Below are 15,466 nucleotides of genomic sequence, written 5' to 3'. Positions count from 1 at the left end.
ACTAGGACTAGTAGAACGCCCGTGTGTTGCCACGGGCTTTTAATTTAATTTTTAATTACACGTAATTAAATGCGTGTGCGTTATTACGGGCAACAAAATCTCTTACCAAAACTAAAGTTTTTTTAACACGGTATGGACGTAGCGCTCATATATACGCGCATACACGCACTCCTATGGACGCACACATGCACATCCTACCCGTATGAGCACCTCCGAGAGACTAACTCGGCGTATCAAGCTTGGAATGAGATACATGTCATAGTATGTTTGTGCACGTATAATTCATACATGTATCTATGCATGATTGGCTTATCCACCTTCTTGAGCTCATCTCCCGTGAGCATCCCATCATCATTGTTCTTGTCACGCTGTTAATGTCACACACCCAAACGAATTTATTTTTAGTAGATTCGATTGATTTAGTCCAAAATGGTGATGCAAACATAACTTCGCCCAACAATGTGGAGTTAAAGATTCCCGCAAAAAAAGCTACGGGTCAAAGATGTGGCCGATTGTCTCCATCCAAAACTCCTTGAGCTTATCCTTGTTAAGGAATTCGTCCAGCTCGATTTTCCTCTTGGGCAGGGATGACGAGGTCTTTTGATCGATGGATGGGTATAGGGTCGAGGGAATCGATTTGGTTTTACTGGGAGGGAGAAAAAACAGCAGGGAGGAATGATGTTAGGAGGTGAGGCGGAAATAAACTGTGGACGCCAGCCTACCAACTCGACAATGCAAAAATAAGCCCGTGGCAACCGGGAAGTGTTCTTAGTTAAATTCCATGAGGGCATGCCATTGAACAAAATTCAAATGAACCAATTCAGCTCACGTACACAAAAGCATGCCCTCATCCATGAAGTGTGTGGAGATCCGACAGAATAAGTATCAAAACAAAGTGTTATTAGCCCTGTTTAAGAATTCGTCCAATTAACCAGTTAACTTGCCAATTAATCCCTACTCATAGGGTCACCGAATAGCCGATAAACCAATAAATCGTCCGATTAATTGATTAAATGGCTGATTAACTTGCTGATTAGCCTATTAATCCCCTACTCGCCAGCCAACCGTTAACGATTTCTTCAACAATGGTTATTAGTTAGATGCATGTGCGTTGCTATGACTATAATGCAAGTATGAGTTTCTAGAACTACTTCTTTAGACTGTAATATTGTCCAATGGCATGACATCTGGTAATTTTTTTTCTGCCACAAAAATCAACATGTTGGTGTTTAAGCATAAGGACATTCAATAATCAAGGAACTGATGGTAACAAATAAATATCAGTGATATAATTCATTCCTTTGCAAAGTGGTGAAGTAGCAGCACATCACATCACAGAAATCACAAGGCTGCAAAAAAGATAGTGTCGCAATATTACTACCAAGAAATTAATAGATGGATGACAGATGTGGAGGCACATCACTGCAGTTCTCACTGCCGGCACAAGTCTGGACAACACATAACCGACAAGCACCACTTTCGCCTACAGGACCATTTCTCTCCATCATCTCCGACCTTGTTACAACAAACTAATACAAGAAACTGAAAAGAAAACTATGAGTAAATGAACACATGAACAAAGAAGAGATATCAATAAGAAATTATTTCTATGGTTTCACATGTAGACTTTGTAACTCCAATCCTTGAAGCCCCTTTACTCCACCGTGGAAAAACAAAAGGCACTTGTACCATACTTACCTCGTCATTCATTTCTTAATTTTTTTCATCAAGTTCATTTCTTTTCTTTTTTTCATCAAGCAATCCAAACTTGATGAAAAAAAAAATAAGAAATGAATGACGAGGTAATAAGATGGAGCGTTGCTAAGGAACGCCGCCTCCTCCCTGCATTGAAGGGCCTCGGCCGCGCAACAAAGAGACAACATAGGTCATGTGGCTGGGGTGCGTGACTGTGAATGACCTAACACTGGTAGCAGAATAGTATACAAATAACCTTGTTAGCTGCGACGTTGCTTTGAGGCACTGGTCTCAGACAATCCAGGAAAACTATGATCTGGATAATACCAACTCCCTCCAATAAAAGCACTGAAATAACAGTTGTACGCATAGTAAGCATGATCAATATAAAAATAAGTATACGCATAGTAAGCATGATCAATAGAGGAAAATAAAACAGAAATCGCTCTCCGAGGTTAAAAGTGTAACAAGAAACCCAATAAGCATTGAGCCCCTCAGTGAGGCGCAAGCTGGTAATATACATATACACATCGCAGAAGAGACAACCTTGAACCATGCCTCCTCTCCTGCACACCATGTACACGGCGCAAGCCCGATGCCACCCATCCTTTGTGCGCCTTGCTGCTCTGGTGGCGGCACGCGAATGCAGGGAAGTCTTTCGCATGAGGCACGAGCAGGTTCTCCCGGAAACCCATGCCCGGGCCTAACATCAGGAGCTCCGCATGGTTCGGATGGTTGGAAGAGAAAATGTGTGAAAGTTGCTTACCTACATCAAGTCACTGTAACTTGAGCATCCTAATGTATGACCTGCTTACTTGAGGGGACAGAGAGAGCCTATGGAATGTAAGTTCCTTGGATAATATTGAGTTTCCATCAATGTTTCTAGAGGGGGATTACCCCAGCTAACTGGATTTCAGAGAAGAGCATGATTCTGAGGTTCTCCAACCGCAACCTCTGTTAATATTTTATTTTTCCATTGTTTCTGCATTTTACTCCATGTACTGCAAATTTTGCGAGTTAGTAAATAATTAAGTAAACCAATATCTAAAATTTATGTCGTGGTCTATATGAACATAAATAGTGAATAACATTTTACGCACTTCTAATGTTTTTGCTCTCTAATTCGTAGGTACTTGTTATATTCAGTTTGTCACTATGAGATAAGCTAATAAGCACGGCGTGGACATAATTAATTAAACCTCATCCGTTGTTCACAACTTTGATTTATTTACTTCTCTCTCTGTCATGAGATAGGGCAATAACCACAAAGGTGTATGCTATTGATCTGCTATTCACATCTTGCTTCCAGGTTGCTCAAAGTCTAAGCTAATAATATAATGCTACATTATTCTCAACTAAAACCATGCCAACTTCTGAACTTCAGGCTACAGATGTGTAGGTTGCTTACTACCTAAACGAAACTGATGAGATCAAGAAAGATTAATTATACCATTAATCGATTATGAGCATGCATGTGGCACATCTTCCAGTTACATGCATCAAATTAAGGTTATTTAGCTTATACCCAAAATTGTGCTGCATAGCAGAATGTATCTCAGCTAATGATGGTGGGTGGAAACTCCATAAGACCAAGATACACCTGCTTAGCTTGCATGAATGATATGGAGTTGAAATCTCTGTAAGATATAAATTAGTTCATGCATATTGAAGTTATATGTAACAATTCTGGAGCAAGCAGAGAGAACAAGCTCTAGCTAAAGGATAGAACAACATAATATATCCATGAAGATTTGCTCGATATAGCATTGTTCATTCTTAGCCCAGTAAGCCTGTAGTACATGAGGAATGTGCGACATAAAGTCCCTCTATAACTCCCAATCATGTGGGTTGAGTAATAACATCCTGCAGATGTAGACAAAAAAATTATACCATAAAATATTTGTTTGCAAAACAGCTATTATACACATCAGGAGATAAGAAACTACGTTTCTGAATCCAACCTTTGTTGCATTAATAGAAGCATTTCAAAATGTTGTTTAATGGACAATGAAATAGGAAAGCCATATTTCTCCAACTTTAAAAACAAGTGATCTTGATATATATGTACATAATCTAGAGCCCGGTATCTATCCTTCACCTTGATATCAATTATCAAACAGATGTCGGATATACAACTACTATAATTTCCCGAAATGCTAAATTATTCAAACTATTTAAGAGAACCGCAGCAGTTAATTGAACATAAAACAATGGAGATATGAACCAAATACTATGTGTAAAGTGTAAACATTTTATGAACCTTTGTATCCCTTGAAGCTTCAGGGATATCTCATCGGCTATGTTGCGTGCCAGTTGCAGGAGAAGGGCCATAAGGACCCCTTGGTTTAGAGGAACATGGTTCGCTCCACACAGCCCTTGCAAATCAACCTGGCCGAATGGGCATTTAGAGTATCAGGTATCCACAATTATACATATGGTAACTAAAACGGTGTATGACTTGATAAAACTGAGAAATTTTAGACCTTGTGGGGTTGAAAGCCAAGCTCATTTATACATTTCAAAATATCTTTTAAAATAACAAATAACATTGAAGGCATACATGTAACTGTGTTCTACGTGTACAAAAATAATTCTCTCGTGAGGTTGTACCATATAACATAAATTTTCAGTCACTTGGTTCAGTTATGCAGAGATGGTGTTCTCATTTCCGGTTTCTAGTGGATACAGAAGAAACAACTTACATTCTGAGGTGAACAATGAACTATATCCACAGCTTCCTGATTGTTTAAGTGCTCACATAGTCCATCTGATGCAAATATAACAAACTGATATTTTGCACAGTCTATGTTCTTCAATGGATGGTTCGGGACAAAGAATTGGATTATGGAAGGGCCTTCGAATATGGAACCAGGCCAGAAGGGGCTCATGATTAAATTCCGAACTTTTTAGGTAGGTGTGGCCAATCATTCTGGAAACCTGAATACAAAGAAAAAAACATAGCACGAGTAATTATTATGTGAGATATGTCAGAAGACATCGACCTTGGGACTTTGCACAAATGGTATGCTCTTGGCATCATTAATCCATGAAATGGGGCGCAAATTGAAACCTTTATCAAATAAACTCCTGGCCCAGGTTTACACAGAGGAGTATTTATAGACATCATCAATTTTACAGAGGCCGGCAAAATGAAATACCTGAATAATGCCCTTCATGCATCAAACTTTGTGTTTTAGGGCCATGATCCGGGGGTCATTTGGGTGTACCTGTCTTAGCTCATCCCTTACAGCCGGAAAGCTCGCGTTATGCTCAGATGACAGCTGAACTGCCTTAATGTCTTTGGCGCCTCTTTCGACCCTCCCGGGGACAACACATGAATCACCAGTGTTTGCTATGTAGAGGACCCCTTCATTGATAATGCCAACCAAACAACATGACCCAACCGAGGAGATCTGCGGTTTGACGAGCCATTGCTTCCTCACGTGATTCAGAAACACCTCCTCCATGGCAGTGTAGGATCTGTAGAGGATGTCGGCCGAGAGGTCTGTTGTTCCATCGCAAACTCTGCATTGAAGTAATCATCAGCCAGCTATAACTAACAAACCAATTGAAAGTCTGATGATTCATTCATCTAAAATGGCAAACCACCATATCTAACTTATTGAGGAATATACTATTGTAACATGAATTGTGAAGGACCTGATATCATGGAAGCTTCTGAACAAGCAATTCCAAATCATGACATAAGTATTTCATCAACAAATAAGTGTCACATTTCAGGTAATAGTCAGGCATGTGTATGTTTGCAGCAGGAAATAAATAACGCACAACTGCTCAACGGCGAGGAACAACTGCAAAGGCGATGCCGCCCAGGTCCACGCAAGGCTGAACCCGGTGGTGTCCAAGTGGTGCCGGGTAGCAGCGAGCGCCTCCACAGCGCCTTCCGCCACCACCAGTGCCCGCCACCGGCACCCATCGCCCCATTATCTTTTCGCTGCAGCTGCACGAGCACGACACAGGAGCAGGGTAAATAACAGCAGCATGAACACACAGGGAGGCCAACCACGAACAATAACATCAGTACGGGTCGGCCACGAGCAGAAGCGGCATGCATCAGCAAGAAACAGCAGCGGCAACATGACATGGCGACTACAGCGCACGAGCACACGGGCCCGACAGCGGGTAATAGCAGCACCTGCAACATGACAGGGTGGCGGCGTCGAGCTGGTAACCCTAATCCTAGCTCGCCGGCCAGGGGAAATTGGGTGAGCGAGAGAGAGAGAGAGGACTGGCCTAGCCGGCGTCGCCGTCGAGGACCATGGGGTATCGCCGGGAGGAGCCGCCGAGGACCATCGAGAATCGCCGGGAGGAGCCATCGAGGACCACAGGGAATCGCCGATAGGAGCCTCCCTCGTCTTTCATCGAGCACCAACAGCGACAGAGAGGCGACAGCTTTCGAGAGGAGAGAGAGTGATCTGTAGAGAGGCACGGGATCTCCGCGTCGGCGAAGGGAGACTCCTCTCGGATCTCGGCGGCGGCGTAGGGGCGTCCTGAAGGGGATCGGAGGCGTTGGCGGCCAACGGAGATAGCGCACGGATCGAGGGTAGTCTGGAGGCATCGATCCTTGTTGCGAGCGCGATGGCAAGGGGTTCGGCGGCAAAGGGATCGGCGGGGTTGGATCTGGGCGCTCCCTCTCCCTTTCCTTCCCTTCCCTTCCCTTGGGATTCCCTTGGGAGAGGAGATCGCCGGCGGCGGGGTTGGATTGGGGTGCGGCGGCGGCTGCGACTGGAGACGGGAGATGAGGTAGGGCTAGCGAGGGAATGGTTCTGTCAAGACGGTAAAACCAGCGGAGGGAAGGTGGTCCTACGAAAAAAACCGGACGAAAGTGGTGGGACGAAAATTGACCGGCGAAGACTACCAACTGCTCCATTAGGAATAGAGACTAGGGAGTCCTAGTAGGACTCCAGCGTGCCTCCTCCTAGGGCCGGCCTCCTCCTCCCTTGCTGCTTTATATACGGGTGCAGGGGGGCACCCCAAAGACACAAAATTGATCATTGATCTCTTAGCCGTGTGCGGTGCCCCCCTCCACCATAATCCATCTCGATAATACTGTAGCGGTGCTTAGGCGAAGCCCTGCGTCGGTAGAACATCAACATCGTCACCACGCCGTCGTGCTCACGAAACTCTCCCTCAACACTCGGCTGGATCGGAGTTCGAGGGATGTCATCGGGCTGAACGTGTGTTGAACTTGGAGGTGCCGTGTGTTCGGTACTTGATCAGTCGGATCGTGAAGACTTACGACTACATCAACCGCATTGTGCTAACGCTTCCGCTTTCGGTCTACGAGGGTACGTGGACAACACTCTCCCCTCTCGTTGCTATGCATCACCATGATCTTGCGTGTGCGTAGGAATTTTTTTGAAATTACTACATTCCCCAACAGTGGCATCCGAGCCTAGGTTTTATCCGTTGATGTTGTGCATGAGTAAAACACAAATGAGTTGTGGGCGATATAAGTCATACTGCTTACCAGCATGTCATACTTTGGTTCAGCGATATTGTTGGATAAAGCGGCCCGGACCGACATTACGCGTACGCTTACGCGAGACTGGTTCTACCGACGTGCTTTGCACACGGGTGGCTGGCGGGTGTCAGTTTCTCCAACTTTAGTTGAACCAAGTGTGGCTACGCCCGGTCTTTGCGAAGGTTAAAACATCACCAACTTGACAAACTATCGTTGTGGTTTTGATGCGTAGGTAAGAATGGTTCTTGCTTAAGCCCGTAGCAGCCACGTAAAATTTGCAACAACAAAGTAGAGGACGTCTAATTTATTTTTGCAGGGCTTGTTGTGATGTGATATGGTCAAGACATGATGCTAAATTTTATTGTATGAGATGATCATGTTTTGTAACCGAGTTATCGGCAACTGGCAGGAGTCATATGGTTGTCGCTTTATTGTATGCAATGCAATTGCGCTATAATGCTTTACTTTATCACTAAGCGGTAGCGATAGTCGTGGAAGCATAAGAGTGGCGAGACGACAACGATGCTACGATGGTGGTCAAGGTGTCGCGCCGGTGACGATGGTGATCATGACGGTGCTTCAGAGATGGAGATCACAAGCACAAGATGATGATGGCCATATCATATCACTTATATTGATTGCATGTGATGTTTATCTTTTATGCATCTTATCTTGCTTTGATTGAAGGTAGCATTATACGATGATCTCTCACTAAATTTCAAGATAAAAGTGTTCTCCCTGAGTATGCACCGTTGCCAAAGTTCGTCGTGCCCGGACACCATGTGATGATCGGGTGTGATAAGCTCTACGTTCATCTACAACGGGTGCAAACCAGTTTTGCACATGCAGAATACTCAGGTTAAACTTGACGAGCGTAGCATATGCAGATATGGCCTCGAAACACTGAAACCGTAAGGTCGAGCGTGAATCATATAGTAGATATGATCAACATATTGATGTTCACCATTGAAAGCTACTTCATTTCACGTGATGATCGGTTATGGTTTAGTTGATTTGGATCACGTGATCACTTAGAAGATTAGAGGGATGTCTTTCTAAGTGGGAGTTCTTAAGTAATATGATTAAATTAAACTTAAATTTATCATGAACTTAGTCCTGATAGTATTTTGCAAATTATGTTGTAGATCAATAGCTCGCGTTGTTGCTTCCCTGTGTTTATTTTGATATGCTCCTAGAGAAAAGTATGTTGAAAGATGTTAGTAGCAATGATGCGGATTGGATCCGTGATCTGAGGATTTTCCTCATTGCTGCACAGAAGAATTATGTCCTTAATGCACCGCTAGGTGACAGACCTATTGCAGGAGCAGATGCAGACGTTATGAATGTTTGGCTAGCTCAATATGATGACTACTTGATAGTTTAGTGCACCATGCTTAACGGCTTAGAATCGGGACTTCAAAGACGTTTTGAACGTCATGGACCATATGAGATGTTTCAGGAGTTGAAGTTAATAATTCTAGCAAATACCCGAGTGAGATATGGACTCTCCAACAAGTTCTATAGCTAAAAAAAGATGGGGGAGAATAGCTCAAGCAGTGAGCATGTGCTCAGATTGTCTGGGTACTACAATCTCTTGAATCAAGTGGGAGTTAATCTTTCAGATAAAATAGTGATTGATAGAATTCTCTAGTCACCATCACTAAGTTAGTAGAACTTCATGATGAACTATAATATGCAAAGGATGATGAAAACAATTCCCAAGCTCTTCGCGATGCTAAAATCGGCAAAGGTAGAAATCAAGAAAAACATCAAGTGTTGATGGTTAACAAGACCACTAGTTTCAAGAAAAAGGATAAAGGGAAGAAGAAGGAGAACTTCAAGAAGAATAGCAAGCAAGTTGCTGCTCAAGTGAAGAAGCCCAAGTCTGGACCTAAGCCTGAGACTAAGTGCTTCTACTGCAAAGGGACTGGTCACTAGAAGCGGAACCACCCCAAGTATTTGGCGGATAAGAAGGATGGCAAAGTAAACAATGGTATATTTGATATACAGATTATTGATGTGTATTTTACTAGTGTTCGTAGCAACCCCTCGGTATTTGATATTGGTTCAGTTGCTAAGAGTAGTAACTCGAAACGGGAGTTGCAGAATGAACAAAAACTAGTTAAGGGTGAAGTGATGATGTGTGTTGGAAGTGGTTCCAAGATTGATATGATCATCATCGCACACTCCCTATACTTTCGGGATTAGTGTTGAAACTAAATAAGTGTTATTTGGTATTTGCGTTGAGCATGAATATGATTTGATCATATTTGTTGCAATACGGTTATTCATTTAAATTAGAGAATAATTGTTGTTCTGTTTACATGAATAAAACCTTCTATGGTCATACACCCAATAAAATAGTTTGTTGGATCTCGATCATAGTGATACACATATTCATAATAATGAAGCCAAAAGATGCAAAGTTAATAATGATAGTGCAACTTATTTGTGGCATTGCCGTTTAGGTCATATTGGTGTAAAGCGCATGAAGAAACTCCATGCTGATGGGATTTTGGAATCACTTGATTATGAATCACTTGATGCTTGCGAACCATGCCTTATGGGCAAGATGACTAAAGACTCCGTTCTTCGGAACAATGGAGCGAGCAACTAACTTATTGGAAATAATACATATTGATGTATGCAATCCAATGAGTGTTGAGACTCGCGGCGGGTATCGTTATTTTCTGATCTTCACAGATGATTTGAGCAGATATGGGTATATCTACTTGATGAAACATAAGTCTGAAACATTTGAAAAATTCAAAGAATTTCAGAGTGAAGTGGAAAATCATCGTGACAAGAAAATAAGATTTCTACGATCTGATCGCGGAGACAAATATTTGAGTTACGAGTTTGGTCTTCAATTAAAACAATGTGGAATAGTTTCACAAATTCGTGCCACCTGGAACACCACAGCATAATGGTGTGTCCGAACGTCATAACCGTACTTTATTGGATATTGTACAATCTATGATGTTTCTTACCGATTTACCACTATCATTTTGGGGTTATGCATTAGAGACAGCTGCATTCACGTTAAAAAGGGGCACCATCTAAGTCCGTTGAGACGACACAATTTGAACTGTGGTTTGGCAAGAAACCAAAGTTGTCGTTTCTTAAAGTTTGGGGTTGCGATGCTTATGTGAAAAAGTTTCATCCTGATAAGCACAAATCCAAATCGGAGAAATGTGTCTTCATAGAATACCCAAAGGAGAAAGTTGGGTACACCTTTTATCACAGATCCGAAGGCAAGACATTCGTTGCTAAGAATGGATCCTTTCTAGAGAAGGAGTTTCTCTCGAAAGAAGTGAGTGGGAGGAAAGTAGAACTTGATAAGGTAATTGTACCTTCTCCCTTATTGGAAAGTAGTTCATCACAGAAATCTGTTCCTGTGACTACTACACCAATTAGTGAGGAAGCTAATGATGATGATCATGTAACTTCAGATCAAGTTACTACCGAATCTCGTAGATAAACCAGAGTGAGATCCGCACCAGAGTGGTACGGTAATCCTGTTCTGAAAGACATATTACTAGACCATGACGAACTTGCGAACTATGAGGAATCGATGATGAGCCCAGATTCCGCAAAATGGTTTGAGGCCATGAAATCTGAGATGGGATCCATGTATGAGAACAAAGTGTAGACTTTGGTTGACTTGCCCGATGATCGGCAAGCCATAGAAAATAAATGGATCTTCAAGAGGAAGATGGACGCTGATAGTAGTGTTAGTATCTACAAAGCTAGACTTGTCGAAAAAGGTTTTTGACAAAGTTCAAGGTGTTGACTACGATGAAATTTTCTCACTCGTAGCGATGTTTAAGTCTATCCAAATCATGTTAGCAATTGCCGCATTTTATGAAATCTGGCAACTGGATAAACAAAACTACATTCCTTAATGGATTTAAAGAAGAGTTGTATATGATACAACCAGAAGGGTTTGTCAATCTTAAAGGTGCTAACAAAATATGCAAGCATCTCGGAGTTGGAATATACGCTTTGATAAGTTGATCAAAGCATATAGTTTTATACAGACTTGCGGTGAAGTCTGTATTTACAAGAAAGTGAGTGGGAGCACTACAACATTTCTAATAAGTATATGTGAATGACATATTGTTGATCGGAACTAATGTAAAATTATTCTGCAAAGCATAAAGGAGTGTTTGAAAAGAGTTTTTCAAAGAAAGACCTCGGTGAAGCTGCTTACATATTGAGTATCAAGATCTATAGAGATAGATCAAGACGCTTGATAAGTTTTTTCAATCAGTACATACCTTAACAAGATTTCGAAGTAGTTCAAAATGAAACAGTCAAAGAAAGAGTTCTTGCATGTGTTACAAGGTGTGAAATTGAGTAAGACTCAAAACCCGACCACGACAGAAGATAGAAAGAGAATGAAAGTCATTCCCTATGCCTTGGCCATAGGTTCTATAAAGTATGCCATGCTGTGTACCAAATCTATTGTATACCCTACACTGTTTTTGGCAAGGGAGAACAATAGTGATCTAGGAGTAGATCACTGGACAGCGGTCAAAATTATCCTTAGTGGAATAAGGATATGTTTCTCGATTATGGAGGTGACAAAAAGGTTCGTTGTAAAGGGTTACGTCGATGCAAATTTTGACACTGATCTAGATGACTATAAGTCTCAATCTGGATACATATTGAAAGTGGGAGCAATTAGCTAGAGTAGCTCCGTGCAGAGCATTGTTGATATAGAAATTTACAAAATACATACGGATCTGAATGTGGCAGACCCGTTGACTAAACTTCTCTCACAAGCAAAACATGATCACGCCTTAGTAATCTTTGGGTGTTAATCACATAGCGATGTGAACTAGATTATTTACTCTAGTAAACCCTTTGGGTGTTGATCACATGACGATGTGAACTATGGGTGTTAATCACATGGTGATGTGAACTATTAGTATTAAATCACATGGTGATGTGAACTAGATTATTGACTCTAGTGCAAGTGGGAGACTGAAGGAAATATGCCCTAGAGGCAATAATAAAGTTATTATTTATTTCCTTATATCATGATAAATGTTTATTATTCATACTAGAATTGTATTAACCGGAAACATAATACATGTGTGAATACATAGACAAACAGAGTGTCACTAGTATGCCTCTACTTGACTAGCTCGTTGATTAAAGATGGTTATGTTTCCTAACCATAGACATGAGTTGTCATTTGATTAGCGGGATCACATCATTAGGAGAATGATGTGATTGACATGACCCGTTCCGTTAGCTTAGCACCCGATCGTTTAGTATGTTGCTATTGCTTTCTTCATGACTTATACATGTTCCTGTGACTATGAGATTATGCAACTCCCGTTTACCGGAGGAACACTTTGTGTGCTACCAAACGTCACAACATAACTGGGTGATTATAAAGGTTCTCTACAGGTGTCTCCGAAGGTACATGTTGGGTTGGCGTATTTCGAGATTAGGATTTGTCACTCCGATTGTCGGAGAGGTATCTATGGGCCCTCTCGGCAATACACATCACTTAAGCCTTGCAAGCATTACAACTAATGAGTTAGTTGCGGGATGATGTATTACGGAATGAGTAAAGAGACTTGCCGGTAATGAGATTGAACTAGGTATTGAGATACCGACGATCGAATCTCGGGAAAGTAACATACCGATGACAAAGGGAACAACGTATGTTGTTATGCGGTCTGACCGATAAAGATCTTCGTAGAATATGTGGGGGCCAATATGAGCATCCAGGTTCCGCTATTGGTTATTGACCGGAGACGTGTCTCGGTCATGTCTACATAGTTCTCGAACCCATAGGGTCCGCACGCTTAAAGTTTCGATGACAGTTATATTATGAGTTTATGAGTTTTGATGTACCGAAGGAGTTAGGAGTCCCGGATGAGATCGGGGACATGACGAGGAGTCTCGAAATGGTCGAGACATAAAGATCGATATATTGGACGACTATATTCGGACATCGGAAAGGTTCTGAGTGATTCGGGTATTTTTTGGAGTACCGGAGAGTTACGGGAATACGTATTGGGCCTTATCGGGCCATACGGGAAAGAATGAAAAGGGCCTCAAGGGTGGCCGCACCCCTCCCCTTGGTCTGGTCGGAATTGGACTAGGGAAGGGAGGTGCCCCCTTCCTTCCTTCTCCTTTTCCCTTCCTCTTTTCCTATTCCATATGGGAGGTGGAATCCTACTAGGACTAGGGAGTCCTAGTAGGACTCCACACTTGGCGCGCCCCCTCCTAGGGCCGGCCTCCTTCTCCCTTGCTCCTTTATATACGGCTACAGGGGGCACCCCAAAGACACAACAATTGATCATTGATCTCTTAGCCGTGTGCGGTGCCCCCCTCCACCATAATCCACCTCGATAATACTGTAGCGGTGCTTAGGCGAAGCCCTGCGTTGGTAGAACATCAACATCGTCACCAGGCTGTCGTGCTGAAGAAACTCTCCCTCAACACTCGGCTGGATCGAAGTTCGAGGGATGTCATCGGGCTGAACGTGTGCTGAACTCGGAGGTGCCGTGTGTTCGGTACTTGATCAGTCGGATCGTGAAGACTTACGACTACATCAACCGTGTTGTGCTAACGCTTCCGCTTTCGGTCTATGAGGGTACGTGGACAACACTCTCCCCTCTCGTTGCTATGCATCACCATGATCTTGCGTGTGCGTAGGAATTTTTTTGAAATTACTACGTTCCCCAACACAAGACGTAGCAAGAAGGGTTTCTAGCGCCGTTGCTGGGGAGTCTACGCAAAAATTCAATATGCCAAGTACCCATCACAATCCCTATCTCTCGCATTACATTATTTGCCATTTGCCTCTCGTTTTCCTCTCCCCCCGATTCACCCTTGCCGTTTTATTCGCCCACTCTCTCTCCCTATCCTCCCTCTCTATTTGCCTCTTTTTGCCCGTTTGCTTTTTGTTTGCTCGCATGTTAGATTGCTTGTTTGTCGCGATGGCCCAACCAAGATTTGGTGATCTTCACCTTAAAAGGTTAGAGGAAATCGAAAACAATGTTAGGAAGTTTATGGTTTTGCAATTTGAGAATAATAATATCCTTAGAAACGAGCTTAAGGAACAAAAATTTTTTATGAGTTATATGAATAAAGAGCTTGATGATATGTCTAAATAATTTGAGGGTATAAGATCCCAGATTGCTCGTCTAGAGAAGATGACTGCTGAAATTTCGGATATGCAAGCCACCTTAGTCAATAAGATGGCCGCTAAACCGAATACCTATGAAAATCAAGATGAAGATCTAAAAGTTATTGATGTGTCTCCAATTAAATCTTTATTTTGCAATATGAATCTTGATAAAACTGAATATGATCTTCCTTTACCTAGAAGGCGTTCTAAAAATTCGGAGTATTTAGATCTTAATGATGAAATTGATGAAAGTGGGATTGAAAGAAATAAAAATCTAGATGTTGCTAAACCCACTATATTGGATTTCAAGGAATTTAATTATGAAAGTTGCTCTTTAATTGATAGTATTTCCTTGTTGCAATCCGTGCTAAATTCTCCACATGCTTATAGTCAAAATAAAGCCTTCACCGAACATATTGTTGATGCCTTGATGCAATCTTATGAAGAAAAACTTGAGTTGAAAGTTTCTATCCCTAGAAAACTCTATGATGAGTGGGAACCAACTATTAAAATTAAAATTAAAGATCATGAGTTTTATGCTTTGTGTGATTTGGGTGCTAGTGTCTCTACTATTCCCAAGACTTTGTGTGATTTACTATATTTCCGTAACTTTGATGATTGCTCTCTAAACTTGCATCTTGCGGATTCCACTATTAAGAAACCTATGGGAAGAATTAATGATGTTCTTATTGTTGCAAATAGGAATTATTTGCCCGTAGATTTAATTGTTCTTGATATAGATTGCAATCCTTCTTGCCCTATTATTCTTGGTAGACCTTTCCTTAGAACGGTTGGTGCGATTATTGATATGAAGGAAGGAAATATTAGATTTCAATTTCCATTAAAAAAGGGCATGGAACACTTTCCAAGAAAGAAAATAAAATTACCATATGAAACTATCATGAGATCCACTTATGGATTGCCTACCAAACATGTCAATACCTAGATCTATCCTCGCTTTTATGCCTAGCTAGGGGCGTTAAACGATAGTGCTTGTTGGGAGGCAACCCAATTTTATTTTTATTCCTTGCCTTTTGCTCCTGTTTATTAATTAATAAATTATTTAGCCTCTGTTTTGGTTGTGTTTTTTTGTGTTTCATTAGTGTTTGTGCCAAGTAGAACCGTTGGGA

The 15,466-nt window shown here is 41.8% G+C and overlaps 1 pseudogene across 1 annotated transcript; it reads right to left on the bottom strand.

The window, feature by feature from the left end:
• Positions 1-1,261: 1,261 nt before the first annotated feature.
• On the bottom strand, positions 1,262-5,632 carry LOC125518579 (putative protein phosphatase 2C 38; annotated as a pseudogene). Its single transcript, XR_015610058.1, has 5 exons — positions 5,548-5,632; positions 4,854-5,220; positions 4,398-4,632; positions 3,956-4,083; positions 1,262-3,558 (listed from the first exon to the last, which is right to left on the bottom strand). The product of XR_015610058.1 is annotated as a putative protein phosphatase 2C 38 (transcript).
• Between the last annotated feature and the right edge of the window lie 9,834 nt (positions 5,633-15,466).

The sequence above is a fragment of the Triticum urartu genome, chromosome 7A (assembly GCF_056163025.1).
Source record: "Triticum urartu cultivar PI428250 chromosome 7A, HENAU_Tu73, whole genome shotgun sequence".
NCBI lineage: Eukaryota > Viridiplantae > Streptophyta > Magnoliopsida > Poales > Poaceae > Triticum > Triticum urartu.
Note: the sequence above shows the minus strand (reverse complement) of the source record. Positions and strands in the feature narration are given on the sequence as shown.